At 46.8% G+C, this 20920-nt stretch overlaps 1 protein-coding gene across 1 annotated transcript in view; it reads left to right on the top strand.

Moving 5' to 3' along the window:
• Nucleotides 1–20920, top strand: part of LOC110990971 (E3 ubiquitin-protein ligase TRIM56-like) — a 100023-nt gene that overhangs the window by 47383 nt on the left and 31720 nt on the right. The window lies entirely within an intron of this gene.

The following is a 20920-nucleotide window of genomic DNA, read 5'->3' as shown; positions in this document are numbered from 1 at the left end:
GAGAACCCACAATGCCACCAGAGGGCGGAGGGTGTGCACAGAGAACCCACAATGCCTCCAGAAGGGGAGGGTGTGCAGAGAACCCACAATGCCTCCAGAGGGGGGAGGGTGTGCACAGAGAACCCACGATGCCTCCAGAGGGGGGAGGGTGTGCAGAGAACCCACAATGCCTTGAGAGGGGGGAGGGTGTGCACAGAGAACCCACAATGCTTCCAGAGGGCGGAGGGTGTGCACAGAGAACCCACAATGCCTCCAGAGGGCGGAAGGTGTGCACAGAGAACCCACAATGCCTCCAGAGGGGGGAAGGGTGTGAACAGAGACCCCACGATGCCTCCAGAGGGGGAGGGTGTGCACAGAGAACCCACAATGCCTTCAGAGGGGGGAGGGTGTGCACAGAGAACCCACAATGCCTCCAGAGGGCAGAGGGTGTGCACAGAGAACCCACAATGCCTCCAGAGGGCGGAGGGTGTGCACAGAGAACCCACGATGCCTCCAGAGGGGGGAGGGTGTGCACAGAGAACCCACAATGCCTCCAGAGGGCGGAGGGTGTGCACAGAGAACCCACAATGCCTCCAGAGGGCGGAGGGTGTGCAGAGAACCCACAATGCCTCCAGAGGGGGGAGGGTGTGCACAGAGAACCCACGATGCCTCCAGAGGGGGGAGGGTGTGCAGAGAACCCACAATGCCTTCAGAGGGGGGAGGGTGTGCACAGAGAACCCACAATGCTTCCAGAGGGCGGAGGGTGTGCACAGAGAACCCACAATGCCTCCAGAGGGCGGAGGGTGTGCACAGAGAACCCACAATGCCTCCAGAGGGGGGAAGGGTGTGAACAGAGACCCCACGATGCCTCCAGAGGGGGAGGGTGTGCACAGAGAACCCACGATGCCTCCAGAAGGGGGGACGGTGTGCACAGAGAACTCACGATGCCTCCACATGGGGGAGGGTGTGCACAGAAAACCCACTATGTCAACACCCGTTATTACGAGGGCCGGCGGACTTTCACAATTCTGTCGTTACAGCCGGAGCGTCGTTAAAACCAGAGCACAATTTTTCACACTCATTTTGCACAAGTTTATAGCCACGTACATGTCTGTTGGAATCATGTACAGGTACACAGATACTGCATGCCAAACACATGAAAAGACGATGTTATGTGTCTCTTATTGATGCTGAATTTTTATCTAATGTTGAGGAATAAAATGATATAAATAAAGTACATTTAAAAGTCAAACATTTGACAACCTGGATCAGAAGAAGCCGAAAAGAATAGCTGAGTGAGAAGAAACATTCAAGTACGTCACACGTCCTGAGTGTACGTTTTGCTTTCGTCATGAATTGGCTAAAACCAGTCAAAAGAGGGCACCTCTATTACCAGTACCGGTATGTCCGGGGGCGCAATGTCATTGATTAAAGATCGGCGAGATGAAACAACATTACATTGAAGTTCTCACAAAGGTGCATTGATAAGGCGTTGACAGACTGAAAAAACCTATGATGCCCGAATCAGGACAAAAGGTGTGTCGTTGACAGCTGCAGATAATACGGTTTGGAAAAAAGTCGTTGTAAATGGGTTGAGAACAATACTTTTGCTCGCATAGGGTCGGCACAAATCGTCCTTGTAGGCGGAGTCTCGCAATATTCCTGCACGTAATAACCAAATATTTGTCCATTGCAATGAACACAAATTGTTCGGGACTGGAAGAATATGCTCGTTGCATCCAGGTTATTGTTATGACCGAGCTTGTAATAGCGGGAGTCGACTGCCGACAGGGGAAGGGTGTGCACTGAGAACCCACAATGTCTCCAGAAGGGGGAGGGTGTGCACTGAGAACCCAGGATGCCTCCAGAAGGGGGGAGGGTGTGCACAGAGAACCCACAATGCCCTCAGAGGGGGAGGGTGTGCACTGAGAACCCACGATGCCTCCAGAGGGGGAAGGTGTGCACAGAGAACCCACGATGCCTTCAGAGGGGGAGGGTGTGTACAGAGAACCCACAATGCCCTCAGAGGGGGAGGGTGTGCACTGAGAACCCACAATGCCTCCAGAAGGGGGGAGGGTGTGCACAGAGAACCCACAATGCCCTCAGAGGGGGAGGGTGTGCACTGAGAACCCACGATGCCTCCAGCAGGGGGAAGGGGGAATAACCAAATATTTCTCCATTGCAATGAACACAAATTGTTCGGGACTGGAAGAATATGCTCGTTGCATCCGGGTTATTGTTATGACCGAGCTTGTAATAACGGGAGTCGACTGCCGACAGGGGAAGGGTGTGCACTGAGAACCCACAATGCCTCCAGAGGGGGAGGGTGTGCACTGAGAACCCACGATGCCTCCAGAGGGGGAAGGGTGTGCACAGAGAACCCACAATGCCTCCACAGGGGGAAGGGTGTTCACAGAGAACCCACGATGCGTCCACAGGGGGAAGGGTGTGCACAGAGAACTCACGATGCCTCCACAGGGCGGAGGGTGTGCACAGAGAACCCACGATGCCTCCAGTAATCAGGCAAGGAAGACAAAGATATATAAAAAAGTTAAATGCAAGACAGTCCACAGGTCATCTTACAAGTCCTTTAAACCACACAATTGGTTGCCAGCACAAAGTGACACAGGGTCTTTTGTGCAGTCCTCTTCACTGCATTTGGTTTACTGCACAGTTATACACACGGAACAGTGAAGCACAGCTGTTGGGCAGCACAAAAGTGCAATCTGATATTCCTGTGAGGGACACTTGGTGCAGTGCACAACACGACACAGCTGTGCTGTGCTTGATGTGTTTACCAAGTGACTCAAAGGGTGACTTCCGCATAGGAGGGTTAAAGCACACAATTTCAGAGGCTGATGTTGCACACATTTCATGGAGTCCGTAAGCAGTAAGTACTGCAAATGGCACACTTATTGTATCTCTGATGGAGAATTTGCTCAACTCAGTGACATAACAATGAAGAACTGTGTGAGTATTACCATTTAAAAGGTTAGCAAACTTGTCTACTGTAGTAAGTACATGTACAACTTTAAAGCAGCTCCATAGGCCTTTTGACAAGGCAGCCAAGTCTGTCTCGTTCCCTTTTGGCCCACTGGCAGTAATGTAACTTTACATATTGATAAAAGAGAACAGCCTATTTTTTTCCTTCCAGCCTCAAGTTGGTAACATTGTTTTAAATGGTAGAAAAGTGAACTGGCTGCCATGTGAGAGAGGTCTATGAAGCTAGGCCCCAGTTCTTAGCAGTAGAGTGCTTTCAAGTACACTATACTTTAACAAGGCAAAAAACCGCGAGGGTCAGTGCGACAGTGAACACTTGACAACCTAACATGATTAGGTGGGAAGGTGTGCAGACAGCCAGTGAACGGGGGTCAACATGAGGGTCTAACCATGGACCATGCTGGAAAGCTGAACATGATGGGGGGAAAGGTGTGCACAGACAGCCAGTGAACGTGGGTCAACATGAGGGTCTAACCATGGACCATGCTGGAAAGCTGAACATGATTAGGGGGGAAGGTGTGCAGACCTGCCGACCTTTAGAATCACAAAAGTGTATTCGAATGTTCAATAAAAATGTGTATTTTCCCAAACAAACAGCAAAGGCAAGCTTACAAGTACCTTTGCGCGACTACATACACTCTGTGTGTGAGCGGCATAACAGTGGCTTCCAGGCTTTTTGTTGTCATTGTGCAGTGGCACCCTTCGCATCTAAGCTAAACTTTTCGCAACACCAACTTTCATCTGCCCTTTTCTCCAACAATGAGTCCATAGCCAGTTCCCCGTCAACCTGGTAGTTTGCAAACTCTATCTCCAACTGGTCTAGTTTGTCCTCCATGGGATGAAATCTCTTCACAAAATACAGCACGGAAGAGAAGCCTACTGCAAGTCGTTTGCTGACATTTGCCACCTCTGCATGTTTCAACATCTCATCATTCAAAGGGAATGTTCTGATGACGTATTCACAGACGGTTGTGAAATACTTTCTGACAGACCAGTAGAACTCCTCCAGTTGACTTGATGTGAACTGGTGACTACTAATGAAGCCTCTGATTTCCTGACCTAGGATTAGGTCTGCATTTGCTTTTTGGTTGTTTGGATCCTTGTACTGGCATTCCCTCAGGTCTGATAAAGGTTTGAGGATGACTGGTCTCACGAATCTCAGCATAACATCTTTGAGAAAGCCATTCAGTTTCTCATGAAGCACTTGTATCATTGGTTCATCTCTCTGAAATTCTAAATTCAGATGGGTGAAGAGTGGTAATACATGTTTTAAAAACAAACAATAAAGTTTATTGCAGTCATCCAGAAGAGTTGCATGGATGTTTGCAGCTTTTATGGTTGCACTCTTGTCAGACTTTGGCATTGAGGCTGCATTACCAGTTGGTTTGGTAGCGGTTGATGTGGTGCTTTGCTTTGCTGTTCTCTTGAAGGGAACTGATTTCTTTCCTAGGACTGCAGCTGTACTCCTGGCCACGGGAGTTGATGTAGGTTTCTTCTTGGGGATTGTGTAGGCACCAATTGCCCTGGCAAAATCATTGCTGCTGCTCTGTGAACTGTGAACTCCTGAGCTCTTTCCAGCGCATGATGCTGTTGTAACGCTTGCACTCTCTTTGGTTTGCTTTGATTTCAGTTGATTTGAATCGTCCTCATTCTTTCTTTTCGCTGACCCATGACCAGCTTCACACTTGAATTATTCTAGCAATGCAGGCCACTGTTCCAACAGTCTTTTCAAAGCTTTCTCAAGGGAGAGCCATCGGGTGCACACATTTCAATATCTTGTGATTTGCTGTGCCACACAGGCTCTGCACTCCTTTCACTTTGTAACAACCTTGACTCCTTAACTGACGCAAGATGTTTTAGTAGCGCTGAATTTTGAGTCTCAGCAACCGAACTCGAAGCAATTGTCCTGGCCCAAGTGCACGGACAATTCAGACTTAAAAGATGTCTTTGTTGACAAACAGAAGTTGGTTAAGAATACGAGTTTCTTTTATTCTCAAAACTTGGCCTCATGCAAGGCTCCTCACAGTCAAACAGGGAGTTGGTGAGGAAAATTGTTTGCTAACAAGTATTTCACCGCAGCAAAATACTTCACAAAGCAAGTATTTTCTCAACATGAAAACACTTCACAGGCTCAAAGCATCGAAGCTGGTCTCATCAGACTTTAGCTCTCTGCTCGCAAAGTTCCAACTCGATTTCTCAACACACTTTCAGGGTTTTTACACTCTACAAATCAACTATATTAACCACTTCGTGCCGGGGCATTTTTCAACGTTGAGGATGCTGGGCCGGCATGACTATCACTTTTTCCGTTTTCAAAATCCTTCAACAATTCATCATTCCATTTAACAGTCGTTTATAGCCCCACGGAGTAATCTTTAGGCACTACTCTAAGTTGACAGGTGACCTTCATTGACGCTCGAATATTTCAGCCAGGCCTGCAGCCTTGTAAACAGAGCCCAGATTGTGCGGTGTTATATAACTGTCTTTTGTTCACGAACCTGGCTCAGTGCACTGCTGACCTCTTTTCAATAGGGGCCAGATTAGCATGCAGCGGTGCTGTGTGGCTCATCGCTGTGGTGGTGGAGAGCTTTTGTCCTGGTGGTAATCCGCTTGCTCTAAATGCCCCAAACCCTGGTATACGGTTTCAAAATAACGCTGGATTATCACCGCTTTTGAGAGTGAAAAATGTCGGTAATGCCCAGCAGCCTGGTCTTTTGTTCGGAGTACAGTCTTTTGTTACAGGGCCCTGTTTCCTTTGTCCGAGTTCGGAGACCCTGGCCACACATGTAAACCATACGGCTCCGATTTCGGAGTCCCCGGCTGGTAGTGGTTAACATAGTTACTGAATATAAGTCACAAGTAAATTATGCAGTGAGGTTACATCACCCTGCTCTAAATTGATGACTAATTCCATTGATCAATCAGAATAAAACCAAATGATTTAAACCCATGACTTATATCAATTACTTAATAAAGTTTCACCCCTTCATTTCAAAGAAATATTATTCCATGAAACAAGGAAAGTTGTGGGTGCACTGGCCTCCGCCCCCACATTCCAAGTAGCTAACCAAGTTTTATCAATGGGTCAACTGGCCTTGGTGAACATCTGGTGTTTGACTCATTGACCACAACACTTTTCTGGAAACCTGTTCACATAATCTCAACATTGTTACACAGTTCTTTGTGGCACTTGGACGACTTCTCCAAATAATAGTAGATGGAGATCAGTACATCAACTGGAGTGAAGGGCAAAGTGGAAGCTTCTTTTCTTCTGCTGCCAAGTGAAGACGGTGGCAGGGGCATCCAAGAACAAAGCTATCTGGATTCTCCTTCCTCACAAATGCTGCTACACCTGCATGAATGCCCATCATCACAGACGTGTTGTCTGCGGAGAAGCAAATGCAATTCTTCCATGGGATCTGCTTTTCTTGCAAGGCTTTGTTGAGTAGTTAAAAGATGTTTTCCCCTGTTGACCTTTCTTCAGTAGTAGTGATGTCCAGTAACACACCCACAACTTTGTTCACTGTTTCATCAAAGTAGCAAACAACAACTGGATATAGCTGTTCTTCAGCACCCCTATCAAAGCAACAATCCGTTGACAAGGAGAAAGGCATTTGTCTCAGTTTCTGTGTGATATCATCTGGGGAAAAATAAAAGATACAGGAAAATGCAATAAGCTTTCAGGAATATTTTCAATGAGTTCAATTGGCAAAATGTGACTTTAGTGGTATTTACTGAAACTCATTTTGATTAACTGAGCGCAGAAATAACAACACACAAAGCACAAGGTTTGAGGATCAAAAATTTAAAAAAAATGAAGTAACACAGCTACACCTCAAATGGGGATATGTAAGAAAAATCTCATAAGACAGTAAGTTAAAAAGTGCAAACAGATTATGGTGCCTAAGCAGGTGCATGTCGTAACTGCAAGAGGTCATTTAATCAGACACAGAAATGACACAATCCCATCTTCATATATATGTACTGGAATTCTAATTGGCACTTCAGATTGATTCATGCTTTTACATGATTTACAAACCCATCAACATTTTGAACATTCATCCATTGTGCATTTATGCATCAATTTTAATTGAGTGACTGAAATAGAAAGGTTGGCCCCAAAAGGCCTAGGCTACAGCTACATCATCAATCATGCATCATCATTGCATGGCACTGAATTAAACTTCAAAAAAAAATCACAAACTTGCATGCATGGCAAGTAAACCCTACAAAAAAATTGGGTTGGCGTAACCCGACCTACCCTAAAAATATCGCCAACCCTAGTGTTGTTATGGCTTTTTCTAAAAAAAATTCTGTAATCGCCCGACCCTAAAAATTTTTGCCAACCCTAAAATTTGTTGGCTTTTGTTTTTATATTTATGTATTTATGTGTACTAAAAGTGACTGCATTGCAACAGATTGGACATAAAAAAAATTTGAAAAAAAATTTAGCAACCGATGCACCCTATTTGTCAGTGACAACCCAACAATTGTTTAGGCCTAATTTTCCACAAAATCCACTGATAAATCCAAACGCTAAAACAAATAACAGTTATGTGAGTTACTCACCTTTAGTCTGTTCACCTTGGGGTCGTGCAATAGCGGTAGTTTTTGTCCTACTACAAGCAACCTGGGATGCAATTTTGCTGTCTGGAAACATCGTCATCACTATGTCTGTGAAATCATCCGACGACACCAATGGCAGATTGTGCCAAACTACATAGTCTGTTGAAAGGGTCTCGGCTCTGACGGTGCTTAAATCTTCAGAAGAGATGAACTTCCCAATGCTGTGGGTCGCATTCTTTGTTTCAGCATGGTTTCAGCGATGTCACGGTGTTTACTGCTTTCGATGTGGCGAGATACATCATAACTCCCACTATGCGCGATACTGAAGTCAGAACTACACAAAGTGCAGTGAGCGTAATGTTTACCTCTCTGGGAAGTTAATATGAATTCAAATTTCTCTGTATATTCCCTTTTGAAAGATTGCAGGGACATCGCGTACACCACTCACCAACACTCTACTTTACAAGTTCGCAATATCAAACTGCGTGACGTGACTTTAGACGTGACCGCTTTAGCTATTTTAGCTTCGATTTCACACAGCGCCCTCTTTTTTTCTGTCCATGTCAAAATTATCAAAATCGGTATTTTATGGTGATAAAAACATATGGTCGTATTTTCATAAATTTTTTTTACAAAGTCCGCCAAAATCGTACTAGTTGGCAGGTATGGCAGAGCGCTAGTAAATGTGGGTCAATATGAGGGTCTAACCACGAACCATGCTGGAAAGCTGAACATGATTAAGGGGAAAGGTGTGCTCAGAAAGCCAGTGAACGGGGGTCAACATGAGGGTCTAACCAAGGACCATGCTGGAAAGTTGAACATGATTGGGGGAAAGGTGTGCTCAGAAAGCCAGTGAACGGGGGTCAACATGAGGGTCTAACCATGGACCATGCTGGAAAGCTGAACATGATTAGGGGGGAAGGTGTGCACAGAGAGCCAGTGAACGGGGGTCAACATGAGGGTCTAACCATGGACCATGCTGGAAAGCTAAACATGATTAAGGGGGAAGGTGTGCTAAGAGAGCCAGTTAATGTGGGTCAACATGAGGGTCTAACCATGGACCATGCTGGAAAGCTGAACCTGATTAAGGGGGAAGGTGTGCTAAGAGAGCCAGTTAATGTGGGTCAACATGAGGGTCTCACCATGGAACATGCTGGAAAGCTGAACATGATTCGGGGGAAGGTGTGCCCAGAGAGCCAGTGAACGGCGGTCAACATGAGGGTCTCACCATGGACCATGCTGGAAAGCTGAACATGATTAGAGGGGAAGGTGTGCCCAGAAAGCCAGGGAACGTGGGTAAACATGAGGGTCTAACCAAGGACCATGCTGGAAAGCTGAATATACAATCATACCATTTCACCACAAATGCTGAGTATTCATTTTCCAAGGAATGCCAAATTTCCTTTTTCCCATCTCCATGTAGGTTTCCGGCCTGTAACTTCTTCCATGTCTAGTAAAAGTGCCAATTCTCACCCTATCTACATGCAACTTCAATGGAGAGATTGGAGAAAACCGAAAACATCCCCAGAATAATCAACAGAGGTTTTAAGTGCCGCGCTGCAGCATAGGAGACTTCCATTGTTAGAGAACAATAAGGTTGTGCATTCATAGTGCCACCGCACTGAATGGTACATTGTCTTAGTAATTGTACTGATGGCCTTGGAGAACAAGAAGGTCATGTTCTCGTACAAGCCACAGTGCTGTTTGCTACTGTCAGGAAATGGAAAAATGGAAAAGTGTATAATTTGTGTGGGTTTAATATCTTACATTTCTTATTCTGCTCCCCTCGTTCCCGGATGCTTTCCAACCTTATACAACCCAAACGGAACTATCTGTGGTATGCAATGGTGGAGGTCATGATGTTTACCTCACTTCCTAACCCAGTCCATTGTTTTAGGGGAACTTTCTCACAGTCCTGACCAAGTATTTTTAGAAACAGAATGCCGGTTTTCATACTTTGGGAGATTCATTAAACTGGAGGTTGCAGGTTGTTGGACCCTGGGAGAAAATCTGCTGATCCTGCTGATGAGCAGAGTTACACAATGAACCTTCAGAGATTTGACCAATGGAGAAGCTTATATGCAAATCAAACTTTGAGGAAGGGTTGGTCAAACTGGCAAGTGACCAATCATAGTCTTGATGGAAATGTCCATCTAGAGACTATAACAGGCATTTAAGGGCCTATTTCGGGGTCAGAATTCAGTCTGCACCACCACCCAGCAGACCACTGGTCAACAGCCCGACACTCGAGTCTACACAGTAGCCATATGGGGTGAGTTGCTGTCCTTAGTAATCTACCTGTGTGTAACTTCATTTTTCAATTTATTTTGATTACTTAGTATAATAGACTGTGTTACTTCTGATGTTGATGGACTTGTATTGTTAGCTTGTTTTTATGATCAATCACAGTCATGGCATTCACATGAAGTTATTTTACGGTGTACTCTTCTACTCCATTTGTTCTGATTACCCCCTTTTTTGGCACACTTGATTTAACAATGTCCTAGTTTGTAATTAAGGATGTTTGTACACCTTGTAAGGATAAATTTCTGTTCTATTATATAGCTCAAGGGGCATCTGTGTTGAATTGTGTTGAGGCAGATGTAGCCAGTAGTAGGAGAGAGGCCAAGTTAGATGATATCCAGGTTAGCTCCGGAATTATTTTGTATATTTATATTCCAAGCAGCTCACACTCTGACTTTTGCAACTGTTTTTATATGATTTTGTATGCCAAATTGGAAAGTTAGTATTTGCTGACCAACACAGATTAAGAGCTTTTACTTGTGCGCTAAGTCATTTTATGATGTGTTGTGTGAAAACTACCCAGAGAAAGTGTTGTGTAATTGGTCGCATTCCTTCAGTGGTCCAAATGGTTTAACAGCTGTGTTTTGGTTATAACAAGAACTCAAGGCTATACACTCCAACCACTGTGTATGACCCATGACTTTCTACTACCAGTGTATGTGCACAGTATTTGCACCATGCAGGTTGTGTGTAGTAAGTGCTGTATTATCTACTGTACGTGTAAGTAATTGTGTTATTTTCCTAATATTACAGGGGTCCGTCCGTCCGTCGGCCTGTCGACCAATATACCATCCAATCAGTCTGTTAACCCTATTTTATTGAGGAGAGCTTCAATAAAGCTTTCGTCAGTTGTAGAGTAAACAACAGAGACAGTGTCCATTAATCGTGGTCGTATCAGTGAGAACCTTGCGCTTGCGGCGCAGAAACCTATCCGGCAGCCCAGCCGGATAATACGACAATAGTAACCCACCTATTACAAGCCCACTGGTAATGTAAACAGTCCTTCATAGTAAGTGACCTACTAATGCAAAATTCTTCCACAACTTCCCCTCAATAAATAAACTGTTACTTGCGGGTAAATTGTGGGGAAAGTATTCACTCTCCCCACAATTTTACCGCAACTTGCCCCGGACGAGATTTGAGATGACTCCTAAACGTCAGGAAAACCTACCGCTGCAGTGCAAAAACGGACCAACAACGGCATTTGGATACCTTTCAAGCTATGTTGCTGGCAAATGGTGCTCAGCTCTCAGACTCTCTCACAAAGAATGTGCAGAAACTTGTGGGTCCTTACAAGTCCTGCAAAGCTCAGTGGGAAGAACTGAGCTCAACAGCCTATGATGTGGCTAAAGAAGTATTAGGTTTCCGTAAACGAAAGCATGAAGATTGGTTTGACGAAAACGACATCACAATCAGCCCTTTGTTTGCTGCTGTTAGGACAACAAATATTGTCTGGCAGAGCTACACGCAGCACCACCACCAAGTTGCGGGAAGCTAAGGCAAAAGTTCAAGCAGCAACTCATGCTATGAAAAACAACTGGTGGTTGAGAAAGGCTGATGAGCTGCAAACCTTCGCAGACACCAACAACACCAAGGCCTTCTATGACTACCTTAAAGACGATCTATGGGCCGTCGCAGATAGGTACGACTCCTGTACTGAGCGCAGACGGTGAACATTTGTTCACGTCACATGACGACATTCTGCGTCGGTGGAAGGAACACTTCCAAACACTACTTAATCAGCCACCTTGTGCTGATGAGGCAGTGATTGACAGAATAAAAGCCAACCCTATGCACAATGAGCTTGATGTCCCACCGTCTTTGGAGGAACTCGTCAAGGCAGTCAAGAACACCAGCGCTGGAAAAGCCCCTGGTGCAGACGGAATCCCCGCTGAGATTTTCAAGAAGGGAGGACCTGTGCTTAAGGCTGCTTTGCTTGACCTCTATACTGCTTGTTGAGAAATGGGTGAGCTGCCTCAGGCTTTCAAAGATGCTAAAATTGTCAATATTTTTAAACGTAAAGGTGACCGACAAATTTTCGGAAACCACCGGGGTATCTCACAGTTATCTATTGCCGGTAAAATCCTTGCTAAAATCGTCCTATCGCGCCTTCATGTCATATCTGGAGAAGTGCTCCCAGAAAGTCAGTGCGGCTTCTGCAGCAATCGTAGCAGTGTGGATATGATATTTGCCATCCGTCAGCTGCAGGAGAAGGCAATTGAGCAAAACATGCCACTCTATGCTATCTTTGTGGATTTCACGAAGGCATTCAACACTGTGGGGAGAGACACACTCTGGTGCATCCTTGAGAAGTACAGCTGCCCCCCGAAGCTGCTCGCAATCATTAAGGCCTTTCATACAAAGATGAAGGCAAGTGTCTCAGTGGCTGGTGCAAGATCCCAGTCCTTTCATGTGATGCATGGAGTCAAGCAACGCTGTGTGCTTGCACCCACCCGCTTTGCTCTCTTCCTTACTGCTGTGATTGAAGACACGTCATCTGACCTCACCAGCGGCGTGTACATCCGTACGCGGTCGGACGGTGGCCTTTTTAATCTTTCCCATCTGCGTTCTCATCGTAAGACTCTGGTGTGTTGTCTCTGCAATCTTCCTTATACCAACGACACAGCACCGGTGGCTCACTCACTGATATTCAAGAAATCATGATCCGATTTGCACAATCAGCAACAGCTTTTGGACTCTCCATTAACATCAAGAAGACAGCGGTACTGTACCAACCTGCACCTGATTGACCCCCGTGAAACCTGTCATTTTGTTGGATGGGAACCCACTGAATGCGGTACAATTGTTCAAGTACCTTGGCTCCACCATAACGGTGGGAAACACCCTAGATGCTGAGCTTGATGGCAGGATAAAAGCTGCTGTTGCCTCGTTTTCAAGTCTGAAAGACCGGCTTTGGAGTCAGCATGGCATTTGACTCAGCACAAAATGTCGGGTATGCAGGGCTGTGGTATTGAGCGCTTTGCTTTACTCGGCCAAAACCTAGACACTCTACAGAAAGCATATATAAACAGGCTCTCTGCCGTCCAGCTAAGGCAGCTTCATGCAATCCTGGGTGTCTTCTGGAGGGATAAGATCACTAATGTTGAAGTTCTAAAACAAGCCAACATGCCTTCCATTGAATCCATTCTGGCCCACATGCAGCTTCGTTGGGCTGGTCACGTCCAACATATGTCTGATGACCACATCCCTGAGGCCCTTCTATACGGCGAACTGTCTATGGTGAAGCGAAATCGTGGACGACCCCTGCACCGCATATGTGCACATGTACACGTATCCACATGTCGTCATGTATGTAAATTGCATTTACATGTATTGGCAGATGTATGTACTGTAATTTTGGAATAAATGCCTTGTATCCGGTTATCTCGATGTTTTCATGATGCCGATCAAAAAATATCACTGAAGCCCTTCAAAAACTGCCACGGGACCTCGTGCATGCCGCACCGCATTGCGAAGCACAAACTGCATCTACACCTACCCCGACATCCTGACTGCTACTGCATGCCCATTCATGGACAGTCCAATCGCTGACTTTTTCCAATAACCATGTGACCACAGAAAGTAACATGTCATTAGAAATCCAAGTGAAAACAGACCCGATATGCCACACCGAACACAATCGGCGAAAAGACGAGATTTGCTACATGAAGATACACGTACAATTCAAGCAGTTGATTTTATTTAATCCATTGAAAGAAACCTAAATGTAGTATTTCAATGTTGATTTTTTTGTGTGCCAAACTACAACACGAGAATAAATAAAAAGTGGGCAAATAACCCATGTCGCCACAGCAGTGCTTCGTGACTTCAAGACTCAGTGACTCCCGTTTAATTACTCAAAATCCAGACAACTTTTTAAAAATTTATTCTCCGACATTAACGAGTGTTTATCTATGGTAATCCAAGAAAACAACTGCGCCACGCAAGCGCGGGTCGCTGTAGTGAGTACATCCCCGCGATCACGCTGCATGGACCGGACAGCTCGGCTGAGGAAATCGCTACTAGACTACAACAGCACACTCCATGTGGTGAGTTTGCCCCGACCGGCCCCAAGCGCAGTGCAGCCTGCGTAATGGACTCTTCACTGCAAAAAAGGTGTGCGCCTGTGGCAAGAGTGGATCATTTTCGCTACACAATGCTTCTCATTTTCGCAAGTTTCCGAATAAATTTTGGTACCTTTCGCACTGCTTTCGCAAAATTTTCACACTATTTTTGAACACTATTTTCTTTCCTCAATGTTTTTGCAAATGTTCAAGTTCAACAGATGGTTTGTGCCTGAGTCCATGAACAAGACATTTCACCCTTTCTATAATAACAGCATATTAGATGGAGCTATTCAGGCCATTTCAATGGGATACTTACATCAACATACAGGTCAGAACACATGGACGGTCATTCTTGAGATGGTTTGCTGGTGAAAGGAACTATAGAAGACAAAACCAGTGAATTCTGATGAGAAAAAGAAAAAGAAAGGGGTAAATCTGTGTTAAGGTGGTTACACCTAAAGACAAGTTTGATAAATGTCAACCAAATGATGAAGAGTATAAAGAAAAGAGAAAAGATTAGAAAAGAGAAGAAAGAAAGCACCATGCCGCTACTATTTATTTTCAATGGGGATAGGAACAGGATCAAGAGTTTCTGTGCAGGATGGAGGTATTGATAGTGAAGCACAATCCTGCAATTGTAGAGATCAATCAATTACCCCAACATGGTGCCTCTACAGGGGGGAGGGTGTGCACAGAGAACCCACGAAGCTTCCAGAGGGCAGAGGGTGTGGACAGAGAACCCACGATGCCTCCAGAGGGCAGAGGGTGTGCACAGAGAACCCACGATGCCTTCAGAGGGGGGAGGGTGTGCACAGAGAATCCACAATGCCTTCAGAGGGGGAAAGGTGTGCACAGAGAACCCACGATGCCTCCAGAGGGCAGAGGGTGTGCACAGAGAACCCATGATGCCGTCAGAGGGGGGAGGGTGTGCAGAGAGAACCCACGATGCCTTCAGAGGGGGGAGGGTGTGCACAGAGAACCCACGATGCCTTCAGAGGGGGAGGGTGTGCACAGAGAACCCACAATGCCTCCACAGGGGGGAGGGTGTGCACAGAGAACCCAAGATGCCTCCAGAGGGCAGAGGGTGTGCACAGAGAACACACGATGCCTTCAGAGGGGGGAGGGTGTGCACAGAGAACCCACGATGCCTCCAGAGGGGGAGGGTGTGCACAGAGAACCCACGATGCCTCCAGAGGGGGGAGGGTGTGCACAGAGAACCCACGATGCCTTCAGAGTGGGGAGGGTGTGCACAGAGAACCCACGATGCCTCCAGAGGGGGAGGGTGTGCACAGAGAACCTACAATGCCTCCACAGGGGGAAGGGTGTGCACAGAGAACCCACGGTGCTTCCAGAGGGGGAAGGGTGTGCACAGAGAACCCACAATGTCTCCACAGGGGGAAGGGTGTGCACAGAGAACCCACAATGCCTTCAGAGGGGGGAGGGTGTGCACAGAGAACCCACAATGCCTTCAGAGGGGGAAGGGTGCGCACAGAGAACCCAAGATGCCTCCAGAAGGGGGAGGGTGTGCACAGAGAACCCACGATGCCTTCAGAGGGGGGAGGGTGTGCACAGAGAACCCACAATGCCTTCAGAGGGGGGAGGGTGTGCACAGAGAACCCACAATGCCTTCAGAGGGGGGAAGGTGTGCACAGATGTTACACCCGTGTATGACCGAAAGGGCATACATGTGCAGGTGTTACATTAAAATATGATGTGATACGCAGTCCTGTAAAAATAATGGAAATACACCAGTCAGGAATACAGGAAAGCTTGTGACTTTAATGAAGATGGTGTTGCCTTGAACATTGCATAAGAAACAAATGAAAAAGAAATGATTGAGTAGTACAAATTCTGGCAAAACACATAACGCAATGATAAATTCCTTAAAACTCTGATTGCTTAGAAAACACTTCCGATATCGATATCTATCCATGAGCTAACCTATCAATCTAACACAATATCGATACGAGCTAGCCTTAGCAATTATCAATATGTTGTTCTCTGGCATACTTGCCCATACATAAGTCTATCACTATCACACAGCCCAACTGCACTTTCCCACAGGTGGCTGAGATAAACAATCCGGGATTATATCTGGCTGAATGAACACGAGTCATGCACTGGACTCAGCATGGTCTTGGCTGACCCATGTACATGTCTCAAGGTTCCTTTGTTCTAGTAAAGGTAGTATGGCAAAATCACGAGACACATGTAACTTACAAAACTTCTAACTCTAAAACACAAAATGATTGTTCAGAAATCAGTCTTAACTAAAATCACTATTTATACATGACTAATTCTGGCATCCAAGAAATCTTGCAACAATCCTTGATCTAAATTACGTAAACTTCACAAATCAGCTGTCTTGACATGAACCATAATTCATCATATTAAAGTCATACTATCACAGCTGTCTAGAACCTCATCTTTCAGAAAACTTGGCAAAAATGCAGTAAGGTTCCAAAGAAGACTTTAGTCAAGGAGGAAACCTTGTTATTCCTACAGAAAGCTTCACACTCTCAAGGGATTGATTATCTCAATGTCTCAAGACTAAACAACTGATTTCTTCATGTCGCTTGTTAGTAAAATAAAGTACCAAAATAACAAAACACAATTCCAATGATATCTATGACAAGGTATAATACAGAAATGAAAGATAAAATGATAGATCAACATACCTGTAAAAATAATGGAAATACACCAGTCAGGAATACAGGAAAGCTTGTGACTTTAATGAAGATGGTGTTGCCTTGAACATTGCATGAGAAACAATGAAGGCAACTTCCTGTCCCTGCTGATGTGGCACTTTTGGTCAAGTCCATTATGTTACAGGGGAGAACAATTCTGGGTCGATGCATTATATGAAGGGGGAAAAAGTTAACCAACAATTAAAAAAGGGGGGGGGGCAATTTCCATGACCTCTACACTCGCCCCTGCAAAAAGAAATGTTGTCCTTAACATTTACAAATTCAAATTTACAGAGTCCTGTTCATTAGAGAAACAGTTCACGTAATGTCCATTTCAGGAGCATGCTGCTCATCCATTACTAGGCCGTTTCTCCTCGACGAAGTAGCTGGATGGGATTCAGGGCTGATGGAGTAGCTAATTCCACTTCCCGTCATCCTCAGATCTCAGTGTCTAAGATCATTGGTGAAATGGGCTGGAACTGGATGACAAGCACAGTAACATCTTCAACTGTGGGCTGCGACTGTCATCTAGGCAGATTGTGGACGGCGATCCATCGATGCACTTGATGACAAATCCTTCCCCGGGTACACTGCGCAGTGATTCTTCTTCGATGTTGTTACTGGCTGTTGACTCGTCAACGATTCACTCTCTTGGAGCCATACTTGGCTGCGGAGGCCAGTGGGTCCACATCAAGCTGGGTGGCATCATTGATGGAGAGGGAATGTAACGCGGTGGGACCATAACAGGTGGCATACCACTCAGTGGAATTCCCCAAGGAGGTGCAGCACCACTCTGGACAAGTGCGATGCGAGGGTCCATTGGCTGATATGAGGGTTCTCCAAGTCTGGCATACTGGAACATCATCGGAGGACGACGCTCTCTACATGGTCGGCTCTCTTCCGCATGTGCTACTGGCTCAGGCTGTGGCTGAGGTTGTGGTGCGGCTTGGTCCGGTCCCTCAGGAGCGGCTGGTATGTCAGGAACTGGCATCGGAGAACCGGGCTCTGCAAGACTGTTCTCGTGGTCCAAAGGGAGCTCATCAACTTCTGAATGGCTCTCAGGTAGTTCAGCACTTTCATGCACATTATCACCTGAGAGATCGTCCTGATTGGATGTACCAACTTCTGCTCCAGACTCAATGGACGGTAGGTCACAGATCGGGTTGTCTACTGTCGGTGCATCCAGTGTGAATGGCGTGGCGCTGGGATTCAACACTGACTCACCGACCTGGCCACGTGGGGTGTCAGCTCTCTGATCCGAGGGGAGACAGATCAGCAGGGGTTCCTCCTCATCGGAGCTGTCATCATCCACTGGTGGTTGCAGTCTGGCCACAGGCCGAGGGCGGGTTGACCTTGTTATACACCTCTGGGGTGGGGGATGACTCGGCCTCGGGTCTACATCAGCCTGCATGCTACCACATGGAAGAAGGAGATTTCGGTGTAAAACCCGATGCTTAGGCTTGCCGTTGACAGCTTTCACCTCGTAGACAGGCGAGTCTTCTCCCTTCCTTCGGACAACCACGTACACCTGGTCTTCCCAGTATGAAAGGAGTTTCCCTGGGCCTGGGTGCCGTCCAACATTCCGTACTAGCACTCGGTCTCCAGGATGAAGAACAGAACTGCGGGTCTTCTGGTCATGATATCTTTTTCCTCTCTCGGTAGACTTGGCGGCATGTTTGGCTGTGATGGAGTATGCTTCTTCCATCTGGGCCTTCCATTTCCTGACAAACTGGTTGTGATCTTCCGCACCTGGTCCAGACGGTGGATTCAGCCCAAAAGCAGCATCAACTGGTAGGCGGGGAGATCTTCCATACAAAAGGAAGAATGGAGAGAACCCGGTAGCAGCATTGGTTGTGCAGTTATATGCGTGGACTACTTTCTGGAGGGAGTCCTTCCAATTCACCTTTTGTTCAGCAGTGAGGGTCCTGAGCATGGCAAGTAGTGTTCTGTTCAGCCTCTCACACTGTCCATTACCCTGCGGATGGTATGGTGTTGTTCTTGAGTTGGCTACCCCAGAAAGCTGTTGGAGGCGTTTGAAGAGGCGATTCTCGAACTCTCCTCCTTGGTCATGGTGGATACGGTGTGGATAGCCGAAGCGGAGGACGAAATCATTAAAGATTTTGTCGGCTACAGTTCTGGCAGATTTGTCTTTGGTGGCATAGGCCTGCGCAAACCTCGTGAAGTTGTCGACGATCACCAGTATATACTCAAATCCGCCCTTACTCCTTTCCAAATGGACAAAGTCAATGGAAATGACTTCGAATGGTGCGGTGGTCACAATTGTACCTAACGGCTCTCTGGTGTGCTGAGCAGGCTTCCTGTCTTTGAGGCAGGGACAAACGTGCATGCAGTAATGTTCAATATCCCGCTGCATATGGGGCCAGTAAAAGCGGTCCCTGGCAAGATCAAGGACCCGACCTGCACCAAGATGTCCCATGTTATTATGGAGCTCCCTGTAGGCAACGGGTCTAAGTGCTTCAGGAAGGATTATCTGGGACCGTCCTGCCTTCTTCCTAACCAGAAGCCCATCTTCCAGGCTGAAATGTTCCCAGTCACGTAGTAGTGCAGGTACGTCGGGTGGGTCCCGTGCTGTGTCTTTCCGCGTAGGACGCTTTCCGTGCTGGAGGTATCTGATTACCCTGGCGATCACGGGGTCATCATGCTGGGCAGTCTGGATGTCTTCTCTCTCCATGGTCTTCCCACTGGTAGAAGGGGTGGGCAAGTCAGGACTCACATTGATGGCGGAGGCCCACGGGGCGTCACCTTGGATCTTTGGGCTTGAAGGGCATTCACGGTGGTACCAATCTCATCGCGGGAGACTTCAGCTGTGCATTCTTCCATGTAGCTGTCTATGTCTTGGGACATTCGGGATAGGGTGTCTGCATCAGCGTTGCTTTTCCCTGGCCGATACTTGATAGTGAAGTGGTAATCTGCAAGTTCAGCCACCCATCGGTGGCCAGTAGCATTCAGGCGTGCGGAAGAAAGGACGTATGTTAGGGGATTATTGTCCGTGTAGACAGTGAAGGGGGCTGAGTAATAAAGGTAATCCTGGAATTTCTCGGTGATAGCCCACTTAAGGGCCAGGAACTCCAACTTCCCAGAGTGGTAGTGGTAGTTCTTCTCCGCTGGGCTGAGTGTGCGAGACCCGTAGGATATCACACGCATCTTCCCTTGTAGCCGCTGATACAGCACTGCGCCAAGCCCTTCAGATGAGGCGTCTGTGTGGACGATGAATGGTTCATTGTAGTCTGGGAAAGCCATGATGGGAGGGGTAACTAGGCGGCCAAGGAGTCTCTCCAGCACCTGCTGATGACGGTTCGTCCAGTCAATCTTCTGTTTTGAGAGCTTCTGTACGGGCCTTACTTTGTGACTGGTTTTTGTCTTCGCACTTGGCTTTGGCTTCTGTGGTTCGGCACCTGGTTCCACCTTCAAGAGCTCGTAGAGAGGCTTTGCAATGCGGGAGAAGTCCTGGATATAACTGCGGTAGTATCCCAGTAGGCCTAGCAGTTTCCTCAAGTCACCCACGGTTTCGGGTTTCCTTTCACCAAGAGACTTCACTGCAGCTATATCTGAGGGGTCTGGCCTGTGACCATCAGCGGAGACCAGTCGGCCCAGATAACGCACTTCACTCCGGAACAGTTCACACTTGTTCGGTCTTAACTTGACACCATGAGTCTGCATGCGTTGCAGTACCTTCTGCAGATGATCCAGATGATGTTCAAAATCGTCACTATAGACCAACACATCGTCCAGATACGTCATGGCAACCTCTCCGTTCAGACCCTCCAGGCAGTTCTCCATAAATCTTTGAAAGACAGCAGGTGCGTTGGTAAGACCAAAGGGAATTCTGACCCATTCGTAGAGTCCCCAAGGTGTGATGAAAGCAGTGAGGGGACGGCTTTCATCAGACATAAATCCCTGGTGGTAAGCCTTTCCTTGGTCAAGGGTGGAGAACCAACAATTACCACCAAGGCTGTCCAGCACGTCCTTGATCCTTGGAATGGGCTGACGGTCAGGAATTGTTTTCCGATTCAATTCCCTGTAATCGACACAGAGTCGGAGGCTACCGTCCTTTTTCCGTACACAAACCACTGGTGAAGAGTACGGAGAGGTAGACTTGGCTATCCAATTACGGCTGATCAGGTCAGACAGATAGGTGCGTACTTCTTGGTACAATGGCCGTGGTAGTGACATGTAAGTCTTCCGAACTGGTGTGGTATCACTTAGGTTGATCTTCATCTTCAGGTCAGGGGCACTGCCGAGATCGGTGTCATCTCTCGCAAAGGCGGCTGAGTTTTCCTGAAGGAGTTTCTCTGC

The sequence above is a fragment of the Acanthaster planci genome, linkage group LG10 (genome assembly GCF_054643075.1).
Source record: "Acanthaster planci isolate LZ-2023a linkage group LG10, COTS_SCS, whole genome shotgun sequence".
Lineage (NCBI taxonomy): Eukaryota > Metazoa > Echinodermata > Asteroidea > Valvatida > Acanthasteridae > Acanthaster > Acanthaster planci.
This window is presented reverse-complemented; position numbering and strand designations above follow the sequence as displayed.